The following is a 27,573-nucleotide window of genomic DNA, read 5'->3' as shown; positions in this document are numbered from 1 at the left end:
TCACTAACGGGACCGAGAGAGAGAAGAGAAGTGAGAGAAAGAGGCACGGAGGAAGATTTGAAGATGAGAAGGATGACAGGATGAGCTAAATATAGAGTGCAGACGTGGAGAGAAAAAGACAAGAAAGAGCGAGACAGAAATAGAGACTGGCTGAAGGGTGTGGCGGTGGCAGTGTGGTGGTGGCAGTGGGGCGGCGGCAGTGGCAGTGTGGTGGCGGCAGTGGCAGTGTGGTGGCGGCAGTGGCAGTGTGGTGGCGGCAGTGGCAGTGTGGTGGTGGTGGTGGTAGTGCTGGTGGCGGCAGTGACAGTGTGGTGGTGGTGGTGGTAGTGCTGGTGGCGGCGGCAGTGACAGTGTGGTGGTGGTGGTGGTAGTGCTGGTGGCGGCAGTGTGGTAGTACTGGTGGCGGCAGTGTGGTAGTACTGGTGGCGGCAGTGTGGTAGTACTGGTGGCGGCAGTGTGGTGGCGGCAGTGACAGTGTGGTGGTGGTGGTGGTAGTGCTGGTGGCGGCAGTGTGGTGGCGGCAGTGACAGTGTGGTGGTGGTAGTGCTGGTGGAGGCAGTGTGGTAGTACTGGTGGCGGCAGTGTGGTGGCGGCGGCAGTGGCAGTGTGGTGGTGGTAGTGCTGGTGGCGGCAGCGTAGTAGTGCTGGTGGCGGCGGCAGTGGTGGTGGTAGTGCTGGTGGCGGCAGTGGCGGCGGCAGTGGCAGTGGTAGTGCTGGTGGCGGCAGTGTGGTAGTACTGGTGGCGGCAGTGTGGTGGCGGCAGTGGCGGTGTGGTGGCGGCAGTGGCGGTGGTGGTAGTGCTGGTGGCGGCAGTGACAGTGTGGTGGTGGTGGTAGTGCTGGTGGCGGCAGTGGCAGTGTGGTGGTGGTGGTAGTGCTGGTGGCGGCAGTGTGGTAGTGCTGGTGGCGGCAGTGTGGTAGTGGTGGTGGTGGCCGTGCTGGTGGCGGCAGTGTGGTGGCGGCGGCAGTGGAGGCAGTGTGGTGGTGGTGGTGGTAGTGCTGGTGGTGGCAGTGACAGTGTGGTGGTAGTGCTGGTGGTGGCAGTGCTGGTGACGGCAGTGTGGTGGCGGCGGCAGTGGCGGCAGTGTGGTGGTGGTGGTGGTAGTGCTGGTGGTGGCAGTGACAGTGTGGTGGTAGTACTGGTGGCGGCAGTGTGGTGGCGGCAGTGGCAGTGTGGTGGTGGTAGTGCTGGTGGTGGCAGTGTGGTAGTGCTGGTGGCGGCAGTGTGGTAGTGGTGGCGGCAGTGTGGTGGCGGTGGTGGCGACGGTGGTGGCAGTAGTGTGGTAGTGTGGTAGTGGTGGCGGTAGTGTGGCGGCGGTGGTGGCGGCAGTGTGGTAGTGGTGGTGGTGGCCGTGCTGGTGGCGGCAGTGTGGTGGCGGCGGCAGTGGAGGCAGTGTGGTGGTGGTGGTGGTAGTGCTGGTGGTGGCAGTGACAGTGTGGTGGTAGTGCTGGTGGCGGCAGTGTGGTGGTGGTGGCAGTGCTGGTGACGGCAGTGTGGTGGCGGCGGCAGTGGCGGCAGTGTGGTGGTGGTGGTGGTAGTGCTGGTGGTGGCAGTGACAGTGTGGTGGTAGTACTGGTGGCGGCAGTGTGGTGGCGGCAGTGGCAGTGTGGTGGTGGTAGTGCTGGTGGCGGCAGTGTGGTAGTGCTGGTGGCGGCAGTGTGGTAGTGGTGGCGGCAGTGTGGTGGCGGTGGTGGCGACGGTGGTGGCAGTAGTGTGGTAGTGGTAGTGGTGGCGGTAGTGTGGCGGCGGTGGTGGTGGCAGTGTGGTAGTGGTGGTGGTGGCCGTGCTGGTGGCGGCAGTGTGGTGGCGGCGGCAGTGGAGGCAGTGTGGTGGTGGTGGTGGTAGTGCTGGTGGTGGCAGTGACAGTGTGGTGGCAGTGCTGGTGACGGCAGTGTGGTGGCGGCGGCAGTGGCGGCAGTGTGGTGGTGGTGGTGGTAGTGCTGGTGGTGGCAGTGACAGTGTGGTGGTAGTACTGGTGGCGGCAGTGTGGTGGCGGCAGTGGCAGTGTGGTGTTGGTAGTGCTGGTGGCGGCAGTGTGGTAGTGGTGGCGGCAGTGTGGTGTTGGTAGTGCTGGTGGCGGCAGTGTGGTAGTGGTGGCGGCAGTGTGGTGTTGGTAGTGCTGGTGGCGGCAGTGTGGTAGTGGTGGCGGCAGTGTGGTGGCGGTGGTGGCGACGGTGGTGGCAGTTGTGTGGTAGTGTGGTGGCGGTGGTGGCGACGGTGGTGGCAGTTGGGGCGGCGGCAGTGGTAGTTGGGGCGGCGGCAGTGGTAGTTGGGGCGGCGGCAGTGGTAGTTGGGGCGGCGGCAGTGGTAGTTGGGGCGGCGGCAGTGGTAGTTGGGGCGGTGGCAGTGGTAGTTGGGTGTGGTGTTGGTAGTGCTGGTGGCGGCAGTGTGGTACTGGTGGCGGCAGTGTGGTGGCGGCATTGACAGTGTGGTGGTGGTGGTGGTAGTGCTGGTGGCGGCAGTGACAGTGTGGTGGTGGTAGTGCTGGTGGAGACAGTGTGGTAGTACTGGTGGCGGCAGTGTGGTGGCGGCGGCAGTGGCAGTGTGGTGGTGGTAGTGCTGGTGGCGGCGGCAGTGGTGGTGGTAGTGCTGGTGGCGGCAGTGGCGGCGGCAGTGGCAGTGGTAGTGCTGGTGGCGGCAGTGTGGTAGTACTGGTGGCGGCAGTGTGGTGGCGGCAGTGGCGGTGTGGTGGCGGCAGTGGCGGTGTGGTGGTGGTGGTAGTGCTGGTGGCGGCAGTGGCGGCGGCAGTGGCAGTGGTAGTGCTGGTGGCGGCAGTGTGGTAGTACTGGTGGCGGCAGTGTGGTGGCGGCAGTGGCGGTGTGGTGGTGGTGGTAGTGCTGGTGGCGGCAGTGACAGTGTGGTGGTGGTGGTAGTGCTGGTGGCGGCAGTGACAGTGTGGTGGTGGTGGTGGTAGTGCTGGTGGCGGCAGTGTGGTCGTACTGGTGACGGCAGTGTGGTGGCGGCAGTGGCAGTGTGGTGGTGGTGGTGGTGGTGGTGGTAGTGCTGGTGGCGGCAGTGTGGTAGTGCTGGTGGCGGCAGTGTGGTAGTGGTGGTGGTGGCCGTGCTGGTGGCGGCAGTGTGGTGGCGGCGGCAGTGGAGGCAGTGTGGTGGTGGTGGTGGTAGTGCTGGTGGTGGCAGTGACAGTGTGGTGGTAGTGCTGGTGGCGGCAGTGTGGTGGTGGTGGCAGTGCTGGTGACGGCAGTGTGGTGGCGGCGGCAGTGTGGTGGTGGTGGTGGTAGTGCTGGTGGTGGCAGTGACAGTGTGGTGGTAGTACTGGTGGCGGCAGTGTGGTGGCGGCAGTGGCAGTGTGGTGGTGGTAGTGCTGGTGGCGGCAGTGTGGTAGTGCTGGTGGCGGCAGTGTGGTAGTGGTGGCGGCAGTGTGGTAGTGGTGGCGGCAGTGTGGTAGCGGTGGTGGCGACGGTGGTGGCAGTAGTGTGGTAGTGTGGTAGTGGTAGTGGTGGCGGTAGTGTGGCGGCGGTGGTGGCGGCAGTGTGGTAGTGGTGGTGGTGGCCGTGCTGGTGGCGGCAGTGTGGTGGCGGTGGCAGTGGAGGCAGTGTGGTGGTGGTGGTGGTAGTGCTGGTGGTGGCAGTGACAGTGTGGTGGCGGCAGTGTGGTGGTGGTGGCAGTGCTGGTGACGGCAGTGTGGTGGCGGCGGCAGTGGCGGCAGTGTGGTGGTGGTGGTGGTAGTGCTGGTGGTGGCAGTGACAGTGTGGTGGTAGTACTGGTGGCGGCAGTGTGGTGGCGGCAGTGGCAGTGTGGTGGTGGTAGTGCTGGTGGCGGCAGTGTGGTAGTGGTGGCGGCAGTGTGGTGGCGGCGACGGTGGTGGCAGTTGTGTGGTAGTGTGGTAGTGGTAGTGGTGGCGGTAGTGGCGGCGGTAGTGGTGGCGGCGGCGGTGGCAGTGTGGTAGTAGTGGTGGCGGCGGCGGCAGAGGTAGTTGGGGCGGCGGCAGTGGTAGTTGGGGCGGCGGCAGTGGTAGTTGGGGCGGCGGCAGTGGTAGTTGGGGCGGCGGCAGTGGTAGTTGGGGCGGCGGCAGTGGTAGTTGGGGCGGCGGCAGTGGTAGTTGGGGCGGCGGCAGTGGTAGTTGGGGCGGCGGTAGTTGGGGCGGCGGCAGTGTGGTGGTGGTGGTAGTGCTGGTGGCGACAGCGTGGTAGTGCTGGTGGCGGCAGTGGCAGCGGCAGTGGCAGTGGTAGTGCTGGTGGCGGCAGTGTGGTAGTACTGGTGGCGGCAGTGTGGTAGTGCTGGTGGCGGCAGTGTGGTAGTGCTGGTGACGGCAGTGTGGTGGCGGCGGCAGTGTGGTGGTGGTAGTGCTGGTGGCGGCAGTGACAGTGTGGTGGTAGTGCTGGTGGCGGCAGTGTGGTGGCGGCAGGTGTGGTGGTGGTGGTCGTGCTGGTGGCGGCAGTGTGGTCGTACTGGTGACGGCAGTGTGGTGGCGGCAGTGGCAGTGGTGGCAGTGCTGGTGGCGGCAGTGTGGTAGTGCTGGTGACGGCAGTGTGGTGGCGGCGGCAGTGTGGTGGTGGTAGTGCTGGTGGCGGCAGTGACAGTGTGGTGGTAGTGCTGGTGGCGGCAGTGACAGTGTGGTGGTAGTACTGGTGGCGGCAGTGTGGTGGTGGTAGTGCTGGTGGCGGCAGTGACAGTGTGGTGGTAGTGCTGGTGGCGGCAGTGACAGTGTGGTGGTAGTGCTGGTGGCGGCAGTGTGGTGGCGGCAGTGGCAGTGTGGTGGCGGTAATGCTGGTGGCGGCAGTGTGGTAGTGGTGGCGGCGGCAGTGTGGTAGTGGTGGCGGTGGCAGTGGTAGTGTTGGGGCGGCGGCAGTGGTAGTGTTGGGGCGGCGGCAGTGGTAGTGTTGGGGCGGCGGCAGTGGTAGTGTTGGGGCGGCGGCAGTGGTAGTGTTGGGGCGGCGGCAGTGGTAGTGTTGGGGCGGCGGCAGTGGTAGTGTTGGGGCGGCGGCAGTGGTAGTGTTGGGGCGTATTAAAAGGAGCTAACTGACCTATAGCCTATTAAATACATTATAAAGCAGTGACATTTCAACCAGCAACACTGACTGGGCTCTAATCATAGTCTACTGCGCTCTACTCTGCTCCACATCAGGGAAAGAGAGACAAAGGGGTAGAGTGAGAAATTGAGAGTAGGGAAGGAGAGAGAGAGTAGGGAATAAGAGAGGGAGAGGCAGAGGGAGTGTTGAAACACTTGCTTCATAATTGCAGCATTCCCCTAACCCCCTTACTCCCATCTTATAGCCAAACCTCATGTCTTCGCTCTCTCTCTCTGTGCTCTCCACTTCTATACCCCAACTACTCCCTCTTACTCTCCCCCCCACTCTCTCCCCTGCTAACCCTTGATCTATAAATAGGCCGATTCCCTGCAGGAGACAGCAGGAGTGATCGCTACATAGAGGAAAGGAGAGAGAGATGAGAAAGACGGGGAAAGAGTGAACGCGAGAGAGAATCTGACTGCAGTTGGAACAGGCATGAAAGGAATATTTTTTTAAATGTGGAATTCAATTTGAATATGGAATTTTGAGTGTAGCGACAGAGAGACAGAGAGAGACACCATGGAGGGTGTAGAGACAGACAGAGAGAGAGAATGGAGGGTAGAGAGAGGGGGATACCATGGAGGGTGTAGAGACAGAGAGAGAGGGGAGATACCATGGAGGGTGTAGAGACGAGTGCTGCTCCAGAGACAGGTCTTCCTGGTCGGGCAACTTGGTCAGGAAAAACTCTTAACCATCTCCTTCCCTCTCCTCCACCCCTCTCCGTCCTTTCTCTCTGAGCTCTAACTGAGGTCCACCTGGTTCAAAATGTTTGTTTGCAGACGGGAGGGTAGATTAGCCAATATTGAGTAGAGTAGGGTAGAATAGTCAGAGCAGACAGACCAGTAGCAGAGTGAGAGGGTAGGGAGATTCCCTCTCTTCTCCTATCATGTATCGCTCTCTCTTGTGAGAGGCCCCTGTGTCATAGCCCCAGGCAACAGAGAGCGAGTGAGCGAGAGAGGGAGGACACGACTGTGCTGTAGTGACTAGGCTAGTAATGATAGAGAGTGAGTGAGTGAGTGAGTGAGTGAGTGAGTGAGTGAGTGAGTGAGTGAGTGAGTGAGTGAGTGAGTGAGTGAGCCAAGCGATGTACAAGGTCAAAGGCCTAATTCCAGGGATATTCAAATTGGGGTCCACAGGAGGTACTGCAAGGGGTTGGTGAAAATAAAATCTATGTTTTTATTAATATCGCTAGTGCTAACAGAATAAACTCATTTTGAATTACATACCTACCCAGGTTGCCAGAGCAGGGGTCCCTGGGCAAGCAACGTTTGAATATCCCTGGCCAATTCTATTCCTTCAATAACACTTTCCCTTTCTGTCTCTCACCTCAATTAAAGTGCTCTCTCTTACCGTCTCGCCTTCCGCACCAAACAGTGCAAGGCCACACACACACACACACACACACACACAACAACCCATGGAAGGGAGACAGATAGAGAGGAAAGAGAAGGATGAGAACAGAACAAAGCAAAATAGGGCAACGTGTGAAAAAAAAGGAAGAGACAGGGAGCAAGAAAACGGGAGGGAGAGAGACGGAAGTACGTGCGTGTGTGTGTGGTCAGCTCCTCGTAGGGCTGACGTACGGATCAGAGACAGGAACACACTGATCCCCAGGCTCATGGTCAACAGCGGTAGACCGCCGTGCCGTCTGTGTGTGTGTGTGTGTGTATTACATACACGTGGGAAGTGAGTGAAGTGAGCTAACGAGGGAATGAAAGAGAGGAGAGAGAGAAAACGAGCGAGAAAGGGAGACACAGAGCGAAAGAGAAGGTCCCTAATCTAAGCTCTATTTCAAAGCATCTCCCTGTACAACGGTAACGTTTCTCAGATAACCATTTAACAAAGCAGAGGCAGAGAGGGGAGAATAAGCTATTTATACAGTGCATTGGGAATGTATTAAAGACCCCTTCCCATTTTCCACGTTGTGTTACGTTACAGAATTACTCTCAAATGGATCTCAATCTACACACAATATCCCATGACAAAACACACAGTTTTTTTAGTAGTGTTGCACCACTATGACATTTTTTGGCTGATACCGATATCTCACGTACCAAAAAACCTGATACCGAGATGCAATACTTAAAATGTAAGCGTCCTTTTAAGCATTCTAGTACAGTTAAATAGTTAAACACACACAGCGGTCTAAGGCACTGCATCTCAGAGCAAGAGGCATCACTACAGTCCCTGGTTCGAATCCAGGCTGTATCATATCCGGCTGCAATTGGGAGTCCCATAGGGCGCCGCAGTATTGGCCCAGCGGCGTCCGGGTTTGGCCGGGGTATGCAGTCATTGAATAATAATTTGTTCTTAACCGACTTGCCAAGTTACACACGCACACACACATTATGTTGTTGGCATTTACGTATGTCCCCATTACCAGTAAAACATAATCAAATCCTATTTCTTTCACAGTCATTTCATTCTCAATCAGGATTTCATCATACACGTCAAGCAGTAAAGTTTCAGCTGTCTGTCCGTGGTCTCTCGTCCTCGGTGCGCACTGTCACTGTGTCAGTTTCCATCTTGTCCAGCTGTGTATGTAATATTTCATGTAAACCCTGTTTCTTATCTGCATCGAAGTAGCGGTCCTTGTCCATAGCATCGAGAATGGTGGCGACACAGTAAAGAGAGAATGCCACCGAATCGCTTGTTCACAACCAGTTGTTGAGAATGCGTTTCAATGCCATTACAGAGGGTATCACGTCTGCTGCAAGCAGAGTTAATGAGCTTGTTTCTCAAGTCAGTTGTTCGATTTGAGCTAGCTGACGTTAGCGTGTTCATGTTTCCAAGTGGCAGCAGCGGTATGACAACCAGCACATTTATGAGCATGAAATAAGACTTTCCTCAGCACGAAATCCTTGGCGACCCACTGTGCTGTCAGACTCGCTGGTTCAAATGTCAGTCGTGATGCTAATAGCAATGACGCTAATACTGTGTATCTCCGGTAGGGTAACATCTGAAAATGTGCACACTCGGTAGTGTGTACCGGTTCTCAACCAGTGGGTGAAAGCCAACATCACCCACGACAGAGAATGGTTGATTATCAAGGGCCTTGAAAACCATTATCTTGTCGTTAATGGAGTTGTCTCGCTGAAATGTTGTTACTTTTTCAAATGACTGCTCGACTTATTGACTGCTTGATCCACACAGCAGACATTGTGGGCTAGGTTAGGAATGCTGTGAGGCTCATGTAATTTTACGTGGCGTCATTACGTCATCTACCTTCGTTATATAGGTATGCATGTCAGCTTTCACATCGGTTTTAAACATTGGAGTTACACTAGACATCGGGACGATATCGATGTTGGCATTTTTAGCAAATATTGTCCCATTCCAATATCTTCACCAATACATTGTGCATCCCTTTTTTAGAAATGTTTGCAAAACAGAAATACCTTGTAGCGTCATACCCAAGAAGACTCCATCGCTGCCAAAGGTGCTTCAACAAAGTACTGAGTAAAGGGTATGAAAACTTGTGTTAATGTAATAGTTTATTTTTCACATAAATTCTAACATTTCTAAAAATAAAAAATAAAAAAGTTTTTGCTTAGGCCGCATGGGGTATTGTGTGTAGATTGAGGGGAAAAAAGCAAGTTACTCCATTTTAGAATAAGGCGGTAACGTAACAATGTGGAAAAAGTGAAGGGGTCTGAATACTTTCCGAATGCACCGTATCTGCAATGCGAATGGAGGCAAGCAATATGATAATTTGCCTGGTGTACTGTAAGTGTAGTTACTGGCCTGTGTTCGGTGTTCAGTGGTCGCCTGGTCATAGCCAGGCACACAGCCCCAGTCCCTGCTCATATTAAACAGTGGTGTGTGTGTGGAGAGCAGCCCCACAGCCCCAGCCCCACCTCATAGTCCCAGCCCTAGCTGCAGCTCCAGCTGTAGAGAGAGAGAGAGAGATTGACTACTTTTGGTATATCCACTACCCTGCACTGCAGCTGTTCCCCCTCTCCCTCGCTCTCTGGAGTTGGTTGTGTGAGGAGGCTGAGAAGTTGCTGTCCCTTTTTTGTTCATTTCGTTCATATTTCATGATCCTCCCTCTACATGATTTTGGTTAAGTTATGCATTTAATTTTAGCCTACATTGTTGGGTGAGTTAGTCGTTTGGGTGACATTTATTTATTATCACACGTGGAGGAGCCGTCCCTGTCTCTTTGCTACGGTTTCACGTGTCTGCCTAACCCGATTGTGACGGTGGAGGATGTCCTCGCTGTGGGAGAACAGATTGGCTGCGAAAATCTTTCAACTGAGTCGCGAATGAATAAAGCAGTGGTGGTGTTACTGAAAGAGAAGCGCCTTGTCAACTGGCTGGTTGAGACAGTTGTTACTGTAAATTATGTATTTTTGTTTTGCAAATCGCGGCGTTTTTCTCCCCGGCTACGAGGGTTACTATATCCAACGTGCTAACGTTCGTTATCGATGGCAACCTGAGAGAGCTCGCACATTACGGGAAATTTGCCAGCTCAATGAGAGAGTTTATACTTGGATGTAAAAAAACAGGTTACTGCTCGTTTTTAGACTCGCCAACAAAAACTTTAGTCTGAAGTGTTTTTAACGTGGGGAGATTGGACATAAGCGGCAGACATGCACGCAAAGGGATCCTCTGTCATGTCTGGCTCCAAATCTGAGAGCGGGCTGGGGGGTTCAGGGCAGTCCCTGCCTCCATACTCCAAGTCCATACTCGACGCCAAACAGGTGACGTTAATGTAGCAGAGGTTGCCGTGGCAGGGAGCTCGGGGGCGGGCATGATAGTGACTGTAACCCCGGCAGTAGTTACCGAGGGCAGTGGCAACTACTGACTCCGAGGCTGATACGCCTGTCTCACAGAAAATGGAGAACGATGTGCCCACTGTATTTACAGACACGCAGGGTGATGGTGGGGAGGAGTTGGGTTCCGTGGAACTGCCTGATGAGGACGGAGGAAGAGACTGATACGCTGTCAGATATCCCCATCAATGTAGATGTAGCATCTCAGGGTGGAGTCCCAGTTAGGTTCACTGTACACGTTACAGCAGGATAGTGATTTTCTGCAGGATTCATTTGGTAAGAAGATTGGCATACAGGATTTTTTTTAACCTAATGTAGAGAATTTTATCAGGACAGTCAATCAAATCAGTGGGCTTGGATATAGTTAGAGGGGCCGTTGGTGTTAGAATGGCCATGTCACAGCAGTAAGAACAAGGTCCAACAGAAGGAAAGCAAGTGGTCGAAAAGAAAAACTATGGGTATGACCCTGCATCAAAGGGTGATTTGACTCAGCTGTGGGAAAACTGACGTAAATTAGATATTTCTGTATTTCATTTTCGATAAATTAGCAAAAAATGTAAAAACATGTTTTCAATTTGTCATTATAGGGTGTGCAGTTCTCTACAGAGATGTTCGATCGGGTTCAAGTCCAGGCTCTGGCTGGGCCACCCAAGGACATTCAGAGACTTGTCCCAAAGCCACTCCTGCATTGTCTTGGCTGTGTACTTAAGGTCACTGTCCTGTTGGAAGGTGAACCTTAGGACCTCAGACTGGGCTGAGCACTCTGGAGAAGGTTTTCATCAAGGTTCTCGCTGTACTTTGCTCTGTTCATCTTACCCTCGATTCTGACTAGTCTCCCAGTCCCTGCCGCTGAAAATCATCCCCACAGCATGACGCTGCCACCACCATGCTTCACCGTAAAGATGGTGCAAGGTTTTCTCCAGACTTGGCATTCAGGCCAAAGAGTTCAATCTTGGTCCTTTAGGTGTCTTTTGACAAACTCCAAGCGGGCGGCCATGTGCATTTTACAGAGGAGTAGCTTCCAAAAGGCAACTCTACCATAAAGGGCTGATTGGTGGAGAGCTGTAGAGATGGGAGAACCTTCCAGAAGGACAACCATCTCCACAGAGGAACTCTGGAGCTCTGTCAGAGTGACAATCGGGTTCTTGGTCACCTCTCCCTGACCAAGGCCCTTCTCCCACCCGATTGCTCAGTTTGGCTGGGCGGCCAGGTCTAGGTAGTCTTGGTGGTTCCATACTTCTTCCATTTAAGAATGATTGAGGCCACTGTGGTCTTGGGGACCTTCAATGCTGCAGAAAGCTTTTGGTACCCTTCCCCAGATCTGTGCAGACACAATCCTGTCTTGGAGCTCTACGGACAATTTCTTCGACCTCATGGCTTGGTTTTTGCTCTGACATGCACTGTCAACTGTGGGACCTTATACAGACAGGTGTGCCTTCCCAAATCATGTCCAATCAATTGAATTTACGACAAGTGGACTCCAATCAAGTTGTAGAAACATCAAGGATGATCAATGGAAACCGGATGCACCTGAGCTCAATTTCGAGTCTCATAGCAAAGGGTCTGAATACTTATGTAAATAAGGTGTTTCAGTTTTTTTTAATTGTATGTAGATTGATTAAATATATAAAAATCGTCATCACTTTTAGATATAATGTAACAAAATGTGGAAAAGGTTAAGGGGCCTGAATACTTTCTGAATGCACTGTAGCTCAATTTACAGTAAGCATGGTATAAACATGAATTGGGTAATGTTTGTGTTATGGGGTTCGAGGTAGCCTGAGGACTACAGAGTACCTTCCAGAACATGTAATCAATTTAGTCTACCCCTCTTCTCTTTTTACATTTTTATTTTTAACTACATTTGTCTGGAGTCATCCACAGTGCCTTGCTGAAGCAAACCCCAAAGCGGGGGCATTTTGGGTACACAAGCATGGTGGAGCTGACACACCTTGCAGTTATGGAGCACAACAAGCTTGTGGGACAGAAACCAGAAAGGGACACTGAAAAGGTATCAAATCAAGACTACAACAGTAATGACACAACCAACTCATTCTTCTCTCCGAGATTTACAGACAGTACTTTGAGATGAGGAAGGGAGTTTCGGTTGTGCTTAGAGAGTAAATGTACTGTTGCGTCAGAGAATGATTGAGGTGCCATTTCTCATCCATCTTCCATACACATACTGTGCAAGCACTGCCTTCCTAAGACTTTTCAAACATTCTTTAGCACATCAATCAGATGTGATTAAGACCAATTAGTGTAAAAAATAAAAAAAAGATCAGAATTGGGCTGCCTATGCAGCCAGCGGGGCTCAGCATAAGACCATGTAGAACAGGAGTTTCCAACCCTGTTCCTGGAGAGCTACGCTCCTGTAGGTTTTCGCACCAATCCCAGTTGTAACTAACCTGGTTCAGTTTATCATCAACCATCAAATTATTAGAATCAGGTGTGCTAGATTATGGTTGGAGTGAAAACCTACAGGATGGTAGCTCTCCAGGAACAAGGTTGGAGAGCCCTGATGTAGAACCACAATAAAATATGGATATTTTCTATACATATTTTAAATGTGTCTGCCCTTATAGATTCACAGAAGACATTCATATACAGTGCATTCGGAAAGTATTCAGACCCCTTTTTCCATATGTTGTTACCTTACAGCCTTATTCTAAAATGGATTAAAATAAATGTTTAAAAAAATACTCAGAAATACCTTATTTACATAAGTATTCAGACACTTTGCAATGGGACTCGAAATTGAGCTCAGGTGCATCCTGATTCCATTCATAATCCTACAACTTGATTGGAGTCCACCTGTGGTAAATTGAATTGATTGGACATGATTTAGAAAGGCACACACACACCAGTCTATATAAGGTCCAACAACTGACAGTGCATGTCAGAGCAAAAACCAAGCCATGAGGTCTGAGACAGGATTGTGTCTAGGCACAGATCTGTGGAAGGGTACCAATATGTTTCTGCAACATTGAAGGTCCAAGATCTCAGTGGCCTCCATCATTCTTAAATGGAATAAGTTTGGAATCACCAAGACTCTTCCTAGAGCTGGCTGCCCGGCCAAACTGAGCAATCGGGGGAGAAGGGCCTTGGTCAGGGCGGTGACCAAGAACCTGATGGTCAGTCTGGCAGAGCTCCTCTGTGGAGATGGGATAACCTTCCAGAAGGATGGTGGTGGCAGCATCATGCTGTGGGGATGTTTTCAGTGGCAGGGACTGGGAGACTAGTCAGGATCGAGGGAAAGATGAACGGAGCAAAGAACAGAGAGATACATGATGAAAACCTGCTCCAGAGCGCTCGGGACCTCAGACAGGGTTCTAAGGTTCAGGACAACGACCCTTAGCACACAACACTGTAGTGACTTCGGGACAAGCCTCTGAATGTCCTTGAGTGGCCCAGCCAGAGCCCGGACTTGAACTCAATCGAACACCTCTGGAGAGAGCTGAAAATAGCTGTGCAGCGATGCTCCCCATCCAACCTGACAGAGTTTGAGAGGATCTGCAGAGAAGAATGGGAGATACTCCCCAAATACAGGTGTTCCAAGCTTGTAGCGTCAAAGACTCAGGCTGTAATCACTGCCAAAGGTGCTTCAACAAAGTACTGAGTAAAGGTTATGAATACTTATGTAAATGTGATAGCTAAACAACTACCGGTAGCCATAAACTATCTAACTTAGCTAGGTAGCTACAGTAGTTAACTAAGTTAGCAAACAGAAATTAGCCAGCAATACACAATATGGGTTTCGGTGCATAAACTAAAGTTAACTAAGTGGCTTGCAGGAAAAAATAACTTACTTAGCTAGGCACCGTATTTAATCATCTGCCCTCTAGATGCTGGCATTGGCTGAAGCTGAGCTTCTAACATTAGCTAAATCCAACTACTTGTTTCGAATCCTCTGCGCTATTTTCCGGTTAAAACATGTATGGTTGAATTGACGCTCCATGATCAAATTCGTGTTGATGAGAGGAATCACTTTAAGCCATCGCATCTGGTCAGTTCTTTCAGTTTAGTCCAAAGGATTGTTGTTAATGTCCGCCTAAAGCCCACCTTGTGGGAGGGATGGGGCCAGAGCACGAAGCCCCGCGCAACACAAATTGTAGTCTTTCAGAGACTGGAGAAAATGTGACTGTTTGTATATTTAGCAGTGAATCGACCAACCAAACAATGACAACCATATTTACACACACAAAAACATACATTGCAGTATAACATAAGAGATTTCACAATGCCACAAAGCAGGAATAAAGTCATAGGCGGCAGGCTTGTTCATTTAGCAGACAAGATATGCTTAGATTATATGAATTTATAGTAAGAAGAATATAATTAAACTTAGCTGAATAATATATTAAGGATATTTTTCCCATTCCGGAGTGAGAGTACGCATATGAAGTGGCTATTTTACGCGTAAAAGTGATAATTTGAAACAGGTCATATATGCTATATTTATAGTTATTTGGCAACTTTAGTTGTGAATGATACAAACCATTTAATGCCTTAGAAATCAAAGAGACATATGGGCCGCATGGTGCGATTATAGGGTATTGATGAATTGAGAAAGTCGCAAAAAAAATCTCAATTATTCTCAATTTAATCTGGTCTTTACTAATATGTCAAATTCATTTCGGTTTAGAATGGTCCATTTTTAAAAAGGGTAGGAACATGGGCAAGAGAAAACAAGACGTCATCCGTATGCGCTCCAATAGCGAATGGAGGCCACTTTCCTGCCGGTTCCTTTCACTCACTTCGGGTAGGCTACTATGGTTATTTCGTTGCATGACAGGTGATATTCCGCCCAGACTCTGTATGCTATGGGCTCTTCAACCCTGCAGCGACCCAGTGCTTTATTTTGGGAAACAAAGTGAAGTCTGTTCGGGAACATCGATAGTAACATGTTTTCACAATGAAACATATTTCATTCAAATTGTTAATAGCCCCTCTCTCCACGCTGGAGAAAGAAATGAAGGCGAAGGAAACGCACGGTGGTGAGATATTCTGTAGCGAAATGTGTCAGCCTAATAATTATGAAAATATTTAAAAAAACGTCCTATTACTAGGCTATTCAAATCAAATAAAAATGCACTATAATTGTATACCAACTCTGACCAATTTGTTTAATTTAAGATAGACCAATTATGTACCAAAGTCAGTATTATTTATGTTTTTCTGACATGTGTAATATGCGGTAGGCTATATATTGTGTAACGCACAATCATTTTTTTGGGGGGGGGTGATATTTTGGCCTATGCGTTTGCATAAACTCTAATATGCATATGAGGGTGTTATGAATTAATCAATTAGGAAGCACTGTCCATTTCATTGTGTTAGGCTTTGAAACAACATCCACAACGACCATGTTTTCCACTCAGTTGCAACCTTTTGTTTCAACCATTTTTCTTCAAATTGTTCATAACAGTGAGGTAAGTTTTAAAAGCACATACTGTTTTGATGCCAAGTTTTTTTGGTAATTTTTGATTGTATCTGCATTGATGTCAGTGGTTCGAGGAACAATAGAGCCCTGAGTACAGGGTCATTCATGACCTGATTATCATTAGCGAGTTGGGTACTACGAAGACCTGTCCAGAGTGCATAAGAGGAGATTACTGTGACTCCTTCACATAGAACTTTATTGCGGTCAAAGGGACATTCCTTTAGTTGATACTAAAGACCTTTGCCCACCCAACACTAACGTCCAAAAAGTGAACACTAGAACAATATGTATGAAAAACGAATGTCTATTTTGAAACGTCATTAAAGTTGGTATAACGAAAATACCGTAACTTAAAGTATACACTGTATGTCAGGTTATATGTTGTGCATGAGACATGAATAATTAAAGTATTTTTGTTAAAGATAGGAACGTACTTTTAGTTTCCTAACGAGATCATAGTTTATGATACTTTGCACCAGTAAGTAGCCACGCCCCGGGGGAGCTCAGAGATCGTGTCAGGATGATGGAACACCCCTTTTTACACAGAGTGCATAAAGGCTTGGAAGAGAAATTAACATCGGACCAGAAAGACACGAGACCATGGTTCACACATTTGAAATGGTTAGAAAGTTTAACCTCAGCACGAGGTGAAGATAAACTCACTAGACCCGAACATTGCCAGGCTGCAGCTGTAAAGTGGTTCAAACCCTGACTATCCACACGAGCTAAGAACAAGTTCTGAACAAAGACACCACTGGTGACCGGACAACTTAGAAGGACATTTTGACCTCTGGTGGACTATCAGAGCCTTTCAAGTGAGCTGAGTGAAGAAGGCGTGGTTTCAGAGACAGCCGACTAACAACGGCATTCACACGTAAATACAATAATGATTTCTTATTCCAAACAGGCAGTGGTTCATGTGCAAGGTATTATGATTACTTTGAAGGTAGTTTCCATCTCTCTCTCTATGTTGTAACAAGCCGTCATATCTTGTCAGTCCACTAGGGACCTTTGTCTCATGTAAGTGTGTGTGTTTTTCTGTGTTATTATTTAGTTAGCAAGTAAATAAATAATTAAACCAATGTGTGGTAGTGAATGATCAGAAAAACTGGGATTTTTGCGGATCCAAGTTTGCGACCGTTCAGATGAGACTGATATAAGGTAATGATTAATAATAACATATCTTCTAGTTTAATTCGGGAGATGGTAACTCGTTAAACAACTTTTTCCGTGGTGCCCCAAATCCTAATGAGTTAATTGTTATATGATTAATTTGAGTAACAATTAAACATAGTGGATTAAATAAATAACAGCCATCTGATTATTGACAACCCCTGGATAAACAGGTTCATGTCAAGGTCTGCATGTTTTATTTCCCAAAAGTCTCATGGAATGTAGGCCTACATTTAACACCACACATTGGCTTCTACTGTACGCTGAATGATATAACAGCTATTTCCATGTTAAAATGTTATGAGATGCATTTTCTCCATTGTTTTTGATGGTTGGCCTACCAGATCATAATGATCAAATAGCCAGAGTAACCTACTTGGCCACTGTTAAAACTAACTTAAAGCGAGTACAGCCTCAGTGTTTTGACAAATTTTGACAATGTTCAAGTTTGCACTCAGCAGACCTGAAATTTGCTCAGTGCTGAATTGTTTTTGAGGCAACATTGGTCCTGGTCACTAACAACTTTGCTGCTTCAATGCTCTGGCACAGGCTGATGGTGTTGGACCCCAAACAGAGTCTGGTCAACCAACTGCAGAGGTTACTGGTCGATTTATTTTTGTCAACACTGGACACTTGCAGCAGGGTCTTGAGAGTGACAGCTTTCCATCTACAAGCTACACAGAAACATCTGTACCAACAGAGGGTGTGCTGCAGAGACACTGCTTGGGCTGTTCTGAAGAGACAGGGGACTTGTTCCTGTTGAATCTGAAGCAGGTCGATATGTCAGCCATTTCTCCGTTCTACTGCGCTGTGCTTTGGAAGTGTAAACATTTCACGGCCAGGAGCGTGGATAAAGGAGGAGCCACTGTTTCACAACTTACTCATTCAAACCAGAGTGCTGAAATCTGCCAGCTTGCAGGCTAGGCTTGTGAGGACCGGGTGTCCTGCAAGAAGAGGCTGGGTGGAAATCTGCCAGGTGGTGGAGGGGGTCCGTGCTGCACCATTGGGCTCGTTCAGAGAGCTTCTGGGGAATAGGCAGAGACTGGACCGTCTAACCACGAATCACACTGACCTACCTCCTTTCACCATTGCTGCCGCTGCAGGGGAACACCACGAGTGTGAGGGAATGATCTTATCGTTCAAGACTCCAGAGCTGGGGGCCTTTTGCACAGCCAGCAAAAGGGCTCTGTATTCAGTAGCTGTGAAGGTGGATCAGAAAGGCCAACTTCATAGGCTGAGGGCAACAGGGTGTCCGGGGGGTTGGGACCAGCCTCTTCTCCGAGAAGATGTTGGCGCTTCCCGTTTAAGCCTCCCGTAGAGAAGCGTATTGCTGATCTACAGTGGAAGATTATTCATGGTGCTGGCTATCGCTACAAGCAGATATGTGTCGCACCTTGATCCATCAGTGCAGCATCTGTTTTTTTCTTAGTCCAGGCTGGTAGGGTTGTTTTCTGTCCTGAGTGGGTGGTGTGCAGTCCTAGGGTTGGGGCTGACTGAATCTATATGTTGGGAGTGCCTAGGTATAGTGTAACCAATAGGTGAAGGGACTGTCAAGTAAATCACCTGTTGGGGTCGGCAAAAATAGCAATGTGGAAGACTAGGAAACATGAGATGCAGGGGTCGGGGTGTACGGACCCCAGAGCTGTGCTGCTGGGTCGGGTTCGGCTGAAACTAGAGCATATATAATGGGGGGAGGGGGGGGGGGAATCAGGGGGTCCTATGTGCAGTGGATGAGAAGAGGGGCTTGTTTCTAACTTTGTAGTCTGTTAAAATTAAATAAAGTTTGTTTTAATGATGTAACTATTTTATCAAGGCTAGAGGGTATGCACCAAATCTTATTGAATGTGTGTGTGAGATTATTATATTTTTAAAGAGATAGAGAAATAAAGACAGAGATAGAGATTGTGTGTGTATACAATCAAGCCAGTGAGGGTGGTGAGGTAGAGACACGCTCTAGGAATGATCAGCACGTCCATCTATCTGAGCCAAGCTCCATCAGTTGTGTCTTCAGCTGGATAGACAGATTAATAAAACATCACACAGCACAGCCCTACAGAGCTCTACTATTACTGCCAGCTAGGAACTTAGTCAGCAAAAGACACTGCACAGTCCATCCCTCAACACACAAAACACGCTGACACTCACACTTATTCACTACGCTATACACTCCCTACAGACATGCACAGAAACACATACACACAATTAAATGTGGCCTACATGCATCTCAACATCATTACGCCCCCTAACACTAAGCAATAATATAGTTATACCGGCACACTCCCTATAGACATGCACAGAAACACACACACCATGCACACCCATTAGCCTACATTCCCCACTACTGATGACACACAGAGAGAGACAGAGAGAGAAAGAGAGACACAGAGAGACACAGAGACACACAGAGAGACACAGAGAGACACAGAGAGACACAGAGAGACACAGAGAGACACAGAGAGACACAGAGAGACACAGAGAGACACAGAGAGACACAGAGAGACAGAGAGAGAACCAGGGAGAGAGAAAGGAGCAAAAGAGTGATTAACCTGGGAGTTTCTCCATTTTAATTAGTCTGAAATAATTAACGTTTGCAGCAACAGAGTCCTGAGGCACCCTATGGGCCCTGGTCAAAAGTAGTGCAGGACATCGGGAATAGGTTTCTATGTAGTCGAGAGTCCAAGAGTCTTGCAGTAACAGCTCCATGTAAAGGGCATCTTCTCCTTTATTGATGTTTTATTAAGCGACTTATAAATATTCAATAGACACTTCTTACTAACGAAGCAGTTCAATGCAGTATTTCAGAGAGAAAAAGGAGGTTTTACGGGAAAAGAAAATTGGAGATTCAAAAATGCTTTTCCTCAAACTACTGTGCTCGTCCATCCTTGACTGACTCCTCCTCCTCTCCATCCCCCCTTTCCCCCTCCCTCCCAATAGACCCTCATCCCGCTCTTCTTCTGATCATCCCTTCTTTTCCACATTCAACTCCTCTGAGCATACAGCACATTTGAACTATTCCTCAATCTACAAACAATACCCCACCCCATATTGACAAAACAAAAACAGATGTAGAATGTTTTGCAAATGTATAATGAAATAAAGTATTCAAACCCTTTACTCAGTACTTTGTTGACGCACCTTTGGCAATGATTACAGCATTGTGTATTCTTGGCTATGATGCTACAAGCTTCACATATCTGTATTTGGAGAGTTTCTCCCATTCTTCTCTGCAGAGCCTCTCAAGCTCGGTCAGGTTGGATGGGGAGTGTCGCTGCACAGCTATTTTCAGGTCTCTCCAGAAATGTTTGATTGGGTTCAAGACTTGTCCCGAAGCCACTCCTGCATTGTTGGCTGTGTGCTTAGGGTCATTGTCCTGTTGGAAAATGAACCTACGCCCCAGTCTGAGGTTCTGAGCGTTCTGGAGCAGGTTTTCATCAAGGATCTCTCTGTACTTTCCTCCATTCATTTCTCTCTCAATGCTGGCTAGTCTCCCAGCCGCTGAAAACATCCCCACAGCATGATGCTGCCACCACCATGCTTCACCGTAGGGATGGTGCCAGGTTTCCTCCTGACGTGACGCTTGGCATTCAGGCCAAATAGTTCAATCTTGGTTTCATCAGAACAGAGAATCTTGTTTCTCATGGTCTGAGAGTCCTTTAGGTGCCTTTTGCCAAACTCCAAGCAGATTGTCATGTGCCTTTTACTGAGGAGTGGCTTCTGTATGGCCACTCTACCATAAAAGGCCTGATTGGTGGAGTGCTGCAGTGAAGATTGTTCTTCTGAGATGTTCTCCCATCTCCAGAGGAACTCTGGAGTTCTGTCAGAGTTACCATCGGGTTCTTGGTCACCTCCCTGACCAAGGCACTTCTCCCCCGATTTCTCCATTTGGCCAGGCAGCCAGCTCTAGGAAGAGTCTTTGTGGTCCCAAACTTCTTCCATTTAAGAATGATGGAGGCCACCGTGTTCTTGGGTACCCTTCCCCAGATCTGTGCCTCGACACAATCCTGTCTCAGAGATCTACGGACAATTCTTCCGACCTCATAGCTTGTTTTTTCCTCTGACATGCACTGTCAACTGTGCCATTCCAAATCATGTCCAATCAATTGAGCACATTCAATCAAGTCATAGAAACATCTCACGGATGATCCATGGAAACAGGATGCACCAAGAAACTAAGGCATATATACATTTTTCAACCATTTTGCATTCTAAAATGTATTTTATTTCACCAGGTAGGCCAGTTGAGAACAAGTTATCATTTACAACTGCGACCTAGCCAAGATAAAGCAAAGCAGTGCGACAAAAACAACAATACAGAGTTAGACAAACAAACGTACAATCAATAACACAAAAGAAAAATAGAAAGATCTATGTACAGTGTGTGCAAATGTAGAGAAGTAGGAAGATAGGCCATAGAGCCAAAAGAAATTACAATTTAGCATTAACACTGGCGTGATAGATGTGCAGATGATGATGTGCAAGAAGAGATACTGGGGTGAAAAAGAGCAAGAGGGTAAGTAATAATATGAAATGAGGTAGTCGGGTGTGCTATTTACAGATGGGCTGTGTACAGGTGCAGTGATCGGTAAGCTGCTCTGCCAGCTGATACTTCAAGTTAGAGGGGGAAATGAGACTTTAGAGATTTTGACAATTTGTTCCAGTCATTTGCAGCAGAGAACTGGAAGGAAAGGCGGCCAAAGGAAGTGTTGGCTTTGGGGACGACTAGGGCAATATACCTGCTGGAGCGCATGCTGCTATGGTGACCAGTGAGCTGAGAAGGCGGGGCTTTACCTGGCAAAGACTTATAGATGACATGGAGCCAGTGGGTTTGGCGAAGGATATGTAGTGAAGGCCAGCCAACGAGAGCATACAGGTCGCAGTGGTGGGTAGTAATATGGGGCTTTGGTGATAAAACGGATGGCGCTGTGATAGACTGCAACCAGTTTGCTGAGTAGAGGCTATTTTGTAAATGACATCGCCGAAGTCAAAGATCAGTAGGATAGTCAGTTTTATGAGGGTATGTTTGGCGGCATGAGTGAAGGGGGCTTGGTTGCGAAATAGGAAGCCGATTCTAGATTTAGTTTTGGATTGGAGATGCTTAATGTGAGTCTGGAAGGAGAGTTTACAGTCTAACCAGACACCTAGGTATTTGTAGTTGTCCACATATTCTAGGTCAGACCCATCCAGAGTAGTGATGCTAGTTGGGCAGGAGGGTGTGGTCAGCAAATCGGTTGAAGAGCATGCACTTAGTTTTACTAGCATTTAAAAGCAGTTGGAGGCCACGGAAGGAGTGTTGTATGGCGTTGAAGCTCATTTGGAGGTTTGTTAGCATAGTGTCCAAAGAAGGGCCAGATGTATACAGACTGGTGTCGTCTGCGTAGAGGTGGATCAGATTATCACCAGCAGCAAGAGCGACATCATTGATACCATCACTTTTGAAAAGCAACCAGGCATCCTCTGATGACGGGATGAGGTCAATATCCTTCCAGGATACCCGGGCCAGGTCGACTAGAAAGGCCTGCTCGCTGAAGTGTCTTAGGGAGCTTTTGACAGTGATGAGGGGTGATTGTTTGACTGCAGACCCATTACGCACGCAGGCAATGAGGCAGTGATCGCTGAGATCCTGGTTGAAGAAAGCATAGGTGTATTTAGAGGGCAAGCTGGTCAGGATGATATCTAAGAGGGTGCTCATGGTTACGGATTTAGGTTTGTACCTGGTAGGTTGCTTGATAATTGATGTGAGATTGAGGGCATCTAGTTTAGTTTGTAGGACGGCCGGGGTGTTGAGCATGTCCCAGTTTAGGTCACCTAACAGTACAAACTCTGAAGATAGAGGGTGTGGAATAAGTAAATACGTGTAGAATAAGTAAAGGCTTTGATTTCTGGTAATTAAAAAAAAATCTTATATATATATATATATATATATGCAACAATTTCAATGATTTTACTGAGTTACAGTTCATCTAGGGATAATCTGTCAATTGACAAATTCATTAGGCCATTAATCTATGGATTTCACATGACAGGGCAGGGGCGCAGCCATGGGTGGAACATTTCTAGGCTCTTTTATTTCAGCTCATGAAACATGGAACCAACACTTTACATTTTGCGTTCATATTTTTGTTCAGTATAGAAAGGGGGTCTTAGAAAACATCTACCAGAAAAAGTATTATAAAAGGTATTAGAAACACAGCAGGAAGTTAGTTAAGAGCATTGGGCCAGTAACCAAAAGGTCACTGGTTGAATCCCTGAGCAGACTATGGGGGGAAAAATGTAATATCCTGTGTGGCTCAGTTGGTAGAGCACGGCTCACCTGCTACTGTCCTTCTGTTATGTTCAGCTCCTAACTTTTTCATTTTTCTGTCTGTCGTGTGGTGGTCAAAGAAAGAGTGTGAAAACAGTCTGGACAACCTTTCCCTCTAGTTAATGTCATCTCTCCCAACTTTTACTGACACCTACCCATGAGTCCCCTACCGTTCCATTGACTGTAACCAACCCTCTCACCCACTGACCGACACCGGACATCCATCTACATTGAAAAGTAGAGTGCATTTGGTCAGTCCAAATCTGAACCAAATCATAGACATCCATTTCACAAAGTTTGGACAGCACACTAGGGTGATATCAACCGTTGTCCTATCGTCATTAAGTACCCATAAAACATAGTGATATAAGATGTGATCGCCCCCTATTGGCCAACTGCTAAAAATACTGCTAACCTAGACCGCTAGCGCGAGCTTGCGCGCTTCGAGAGGGACGACAGGAATCATGACAAAATATATTTTGGAGCCAAATATTCTTAAGCAGCCTATTTCTCTCTGTTGGAGCTGTAGCACAAAAGAGTGTGTCTGTGTGTGCCAACGTGCAAGTGACAGTCAAGGAGCCTCGCTGGCTGTGCTTTGTTAGATGATGATTTACAACCTAAGGGCCCAGCTGCATAGCACGCAACTCTGATGTCCCCAGTACTGGATAATTATTCAATGATTTGCATTTTTGCCTATCTTCCTCTCTTATTAGGCCTAGGCTTCTAAATGTTGTAGGTAGGTTGTAGCCTACAGTACATTGCTAATATAATCGGCTATGGAAATAGGCCTACTCTACACGTTGTTTCTTTCATACGCTCAGCTGTAAGTCTTCCTTTTGACTTCTCATTCGATTTTTCTATTTTAAAGATTGTTTGCTCAATTTGATTTCTTGTTGCCTGAAACATTTCATTTGTCATTCAAAATAAAGCTGTGATGGAGAATCTCCTATAGACTGACTTTCACAATTGTTCCCATTTGAAAGCTGCAACTTCAGGACATTAAATACTCTTCATAACTTTAACATCTCTTAATGCATTTGATGGGCTATTTTAAGTAGTAGGATTTGGCTATTGGTTCGCAATAGCAAGGACTAAGCTTTGCTCAACTGTAAGGTTTGTTAAACTAGAGTATAGTATAATTTACTGCATGGTACTGTACTATACTTTACTGTGATGCCCTATAATCTACTGTGGTGTACTCTACTGTGATGTCCAAACTTCTGAAACAAAGACTTCTATGATTGGTAAAGATTTGGTCCAGTCCAAACAAATGTAGTCTTGTTTGGGGGCTCATTAGAATAACTGTGTAGCATAATACTGTGTAGAATAATACCAAAACATGCAAAGGAGAATATTACATATTCTACCCTTGTGTACCTATTCAGGATACATCCCCACAAAGAGAATGACATACATTATAATGCATTTCTCTATCGTACAGATCAGGGACCCATGATGTTATTCTGTTGCCATCATAATATTGCCAGGTGATAATTCACTTCACTTACTGTAGTTCAATAAGCAAAATAGAGTTTTTCAAACTCAAGGAGTCATATCATAGCGGACATCTTTTAATCTTAATTCGGAGTAGATATAACAGATTTTAGGAAATTGTGGTCAAAAAACAAAAAAGGTTTGACTGTCATTCTGTTACCAAACATTTACATCTGCACTGTTCTTCGAGTAAATGTGGTTTTATAAAAGTGTCTGTGGAAAGTGTTAAAAGTAGTCATTGTGCACAGAGTGGTATAGTTTGTTCAACTTTGCAATCAAACGTTTTTTGTTTGGCGTATTGGAGTGTCTTAATCTGATACCATGGAATTGCCCTAAAATAATAATGGAGTGAAAAAAGAGAAAATGGAAAGCAGGAGAAATTGTATGGAGTGAGTGAGGGCGTGAGGGAGTGAGGGCGTGAGTGAGTGAGGGCGTGAGTGAGTGAGGGCATGAGTGAGTGAGTGAGTGAGTGAGTGAGTGAGTGAGTGAGTGAGTGAGTGAGGTGAGTGAAGGAGGAGAGAATAACAAAGGATGTAAAGAAGAAAGGATGGAGAAGATGTGTGGTTTGGCCCTCATCATTCATCTTAGATTGACAGGTCTGTCTAGAGCGAGGGAGAAAAAAAATATTAAAAAAAGACTGATTTTGGATATTTTCATAAAATATAATCCATAGAATGGTACTTTAGAACAAACTTTTTATAGTCCCGTACCCCTTCATAACATTCATCCTCCAGCTGTGTACCCCCTCTAGCACCAGGGTCAACGCACTCAAATGTTTTTTTTTTGCCATCATTGTAAGCCTGCCACGAACGAACACACACACACACACACACACACACACACACACACACACAAGAATGAGTGAGTTGTCGTCACAACCCAGCTCGTGGGAAGTGACAGAGCTCTAATAGGATCAGGGCACAAATAATAATAAATAATTTTGCTCTTTATTTAGTCATCTTACATCTAAATCCTTATTTGTTCATCAAAAACTGTGAATAACTCACAGGTTAATGAGAAGGGTGTGCTTGAAAGGATGCGCAACTCTGCAGTATTGGAGAGTCTGTCTAAAATCATTTTCCACACAGTCTGTGCCTGTATTTAGTTCTAATGCTTGTGAGGCCCGAGAATCCACTCTCTCATAGGTAAGTGGTTGCAAAGGGGCATCAGTGTCTTAACAGCGCGATTTGCCAAGGCAGGATACTCTGAGCGCAACCCTATCCAGAAATCTGGCAGTGGCTTCTGATTAAATGACATTTTCACAGAACCATTTGTTGCAATTTCGATGAGGCTCTCCTGTTCACATATCAGTAAGTGGACTGGAGGCAGGGCATGAAAGGGATAACGAATCCAGTTCTTTGTGCCGTCCGTTTCGGGAAAGAAACTGCATAATTGTGCACCGAGCTCACTCAGGTGCTTCACTATATCACATTTAACATGGTCTGTAAGCTTTAGTTGTTTGTTTTTGTTACCTTTATTTTACTAGGCAAGACAGTTAAGAACAAATTCTTATTTACAACGACGGCCTAGGAACAGTGGGTTAACTGCCTGTTCAGGGGCAGAACGACAGATTTGTACCTTGTCAGCTCGGGGGTTTGAACTTGCAACCTTCCGGTTACTAGTCCAACGCTCTAACCACGAGACTACCCTGCCGCACACAACAACAAAAAAAATCATACAATGATTGAAAGATCTGTGTGTTGTCCTTGTTAATGCAGGCATAAAATAGCTCCAACTTCTTAATCATATCCTCAATTTTGTACCGCACATTAAATATAGTTGAGGAGAGTTCCAGTAATCCTAGATTCAGTTCATTAAGGCGAGAAAAAAATGTCACCCAGATAGGCCAGTTATGTGAGAAATTCATCATCATTGCATGCTGTCAGACAAGTGAAAATTATCGTCAGTAAAGAAAACATTAAGCTGGTCTCTTAATTCGGGACGCTGGTCTTCTCGGCAGAGTTGCAAAGAAAAAGACAACTCTCAGACTGGCCAATAAAAATACAAGATTAAGAGAGGTAAAAGAAAAGACACTGGACAGAGGAAATCTGCCTAGAAGGCCTTCATCCTGGAGTCGCCTCTTCACTGTTGAAACTGATGTTTTGCGGGTACCATTTAATAAAGCTGCCAGTCAAACTAGACACTAAATGTACTTGTCCTCTTGTTCAGTTGTGCACCGGGGCCTCCCACTCCTCTTTCTATTCTGGTCAGGGCCAGTTTGCACTGTTCTGTGAAGGGAGTAGTACACAGCGTTGTAAGAGATCTTCAGTTTCTTGGCAATTTATCGCATGGAATAGCCTTCATTTCTCAGAACAAGAATAGACTGATGAGTTTCAGAAGAAAGGTCTTTGTTTCTGGCCATTTTGAATCAACCCACAAATGCTGATGCTCCAGATACTAATCTAAAGAAGGCCAGTTTAATTGCTTCTTTAAAAACCAGGACAATAGTTTTCAGCTGTGCTAACAATTGCAAAATGTTTTTCTAATGATCAATTAGCTAATCCAAGTTTATCATTTTAAAAAGGCTAACACATTGTGCCATTGGAACACAGGAGTGATGGTTGCTGATAATGGGCCTCTGTATGCCTATGTAGATATTCCATTTAAAACTACAATAGTAATTTACAACATGAACACTGGATTTCTGAGCATTTTGATATTATTTTAAATGGTCAGTGGGTTTTTTTTCTTCTTTTCTTTCAATAACAAGGCGATTTTCTAAGTGTCCTTAAACGTTTTAAATGGTAGAACTAAAATGAACAACTTCCACAGACGTGACTAACAGAAATGGGATAATGTGTCCCTGAACAAAGGGTCAAAATAAAATAAAAGTAACAGTCAGTATCTGGTGTGGCCACCAGCTGCATTAAGTACTGCAGTGCATCTCTTCCTCATGGCAACAGATTAGCCCGTTCTTGCTGTGAGATGTTACCCTGCTCTTCCACCAAGGCACCTGCATGTTCCAGGACATTTCTGGGGGGAATGGCCCAAGCCTCACCCTCCGAACCAACAGGTCCCAGACGTGCTGAATGGGATTGAGATCCGGGCCCGTCGCTGGCCATGGCAAAACACTGACATTTATGTCTTGCAGGAAATCACGCACAGAACGAGCAGCATGGCTGGTGGTATTGTCATGTCAGGATGAGCCTGCAGAAAGGGTACCACATGAGGGATGAGGATGCCTTCCCTGTAATGCAGTGTTGAGATTGCAGGCAATGACAACAAGCTCAGTCCGATGATGCTGTGAAACACCGCCCCAGACCATGACTGACCCTCCACCTCCAAATTGATTCCGCTTCAGAGTACAGGCCTTGGTATAACGCGCATTCCTTCGACGATAAACGCGAATCCGACCAT

At 47.5% G+C, this 27,573-nt stretch overlaps 1 protein-coding gene across 16 annotated transcripts in view; it reads right to left on the bottom strand.

The window, feature by feature from the left end:
* LOC135507939 (gephyrin-like) overlaps nucleotides 1-27,573 on the bottom strand; it is a 130,451-nt gene that overhangs the window by 72,280 nt on the left and 30,598 nt on the right. The gene's annotated exons all lie outside the window — the stretch shown is intronic.

Source organism: Oncorhynchus masou, chromosome 21 (assembly GCF_036934945.1).
Source record: "Oncorhynchus masou masou isolate Uvic2021 chromosome 21, UVic_Omas_1.1, whole genome shotgun sequence".
NCBI classification, from domain to species: domain Eukaryota; kingdom Metazoa; phylum Chordata; class Actinopteri; order Salmoniformes; family Salmonidae; genus Oncorhynchus; species Oncorhynchus masou.
Note: the sequence above shows the minus strand (reverse complement) of the source record. Positions and strands in the feature narration are given on the sequence as shown.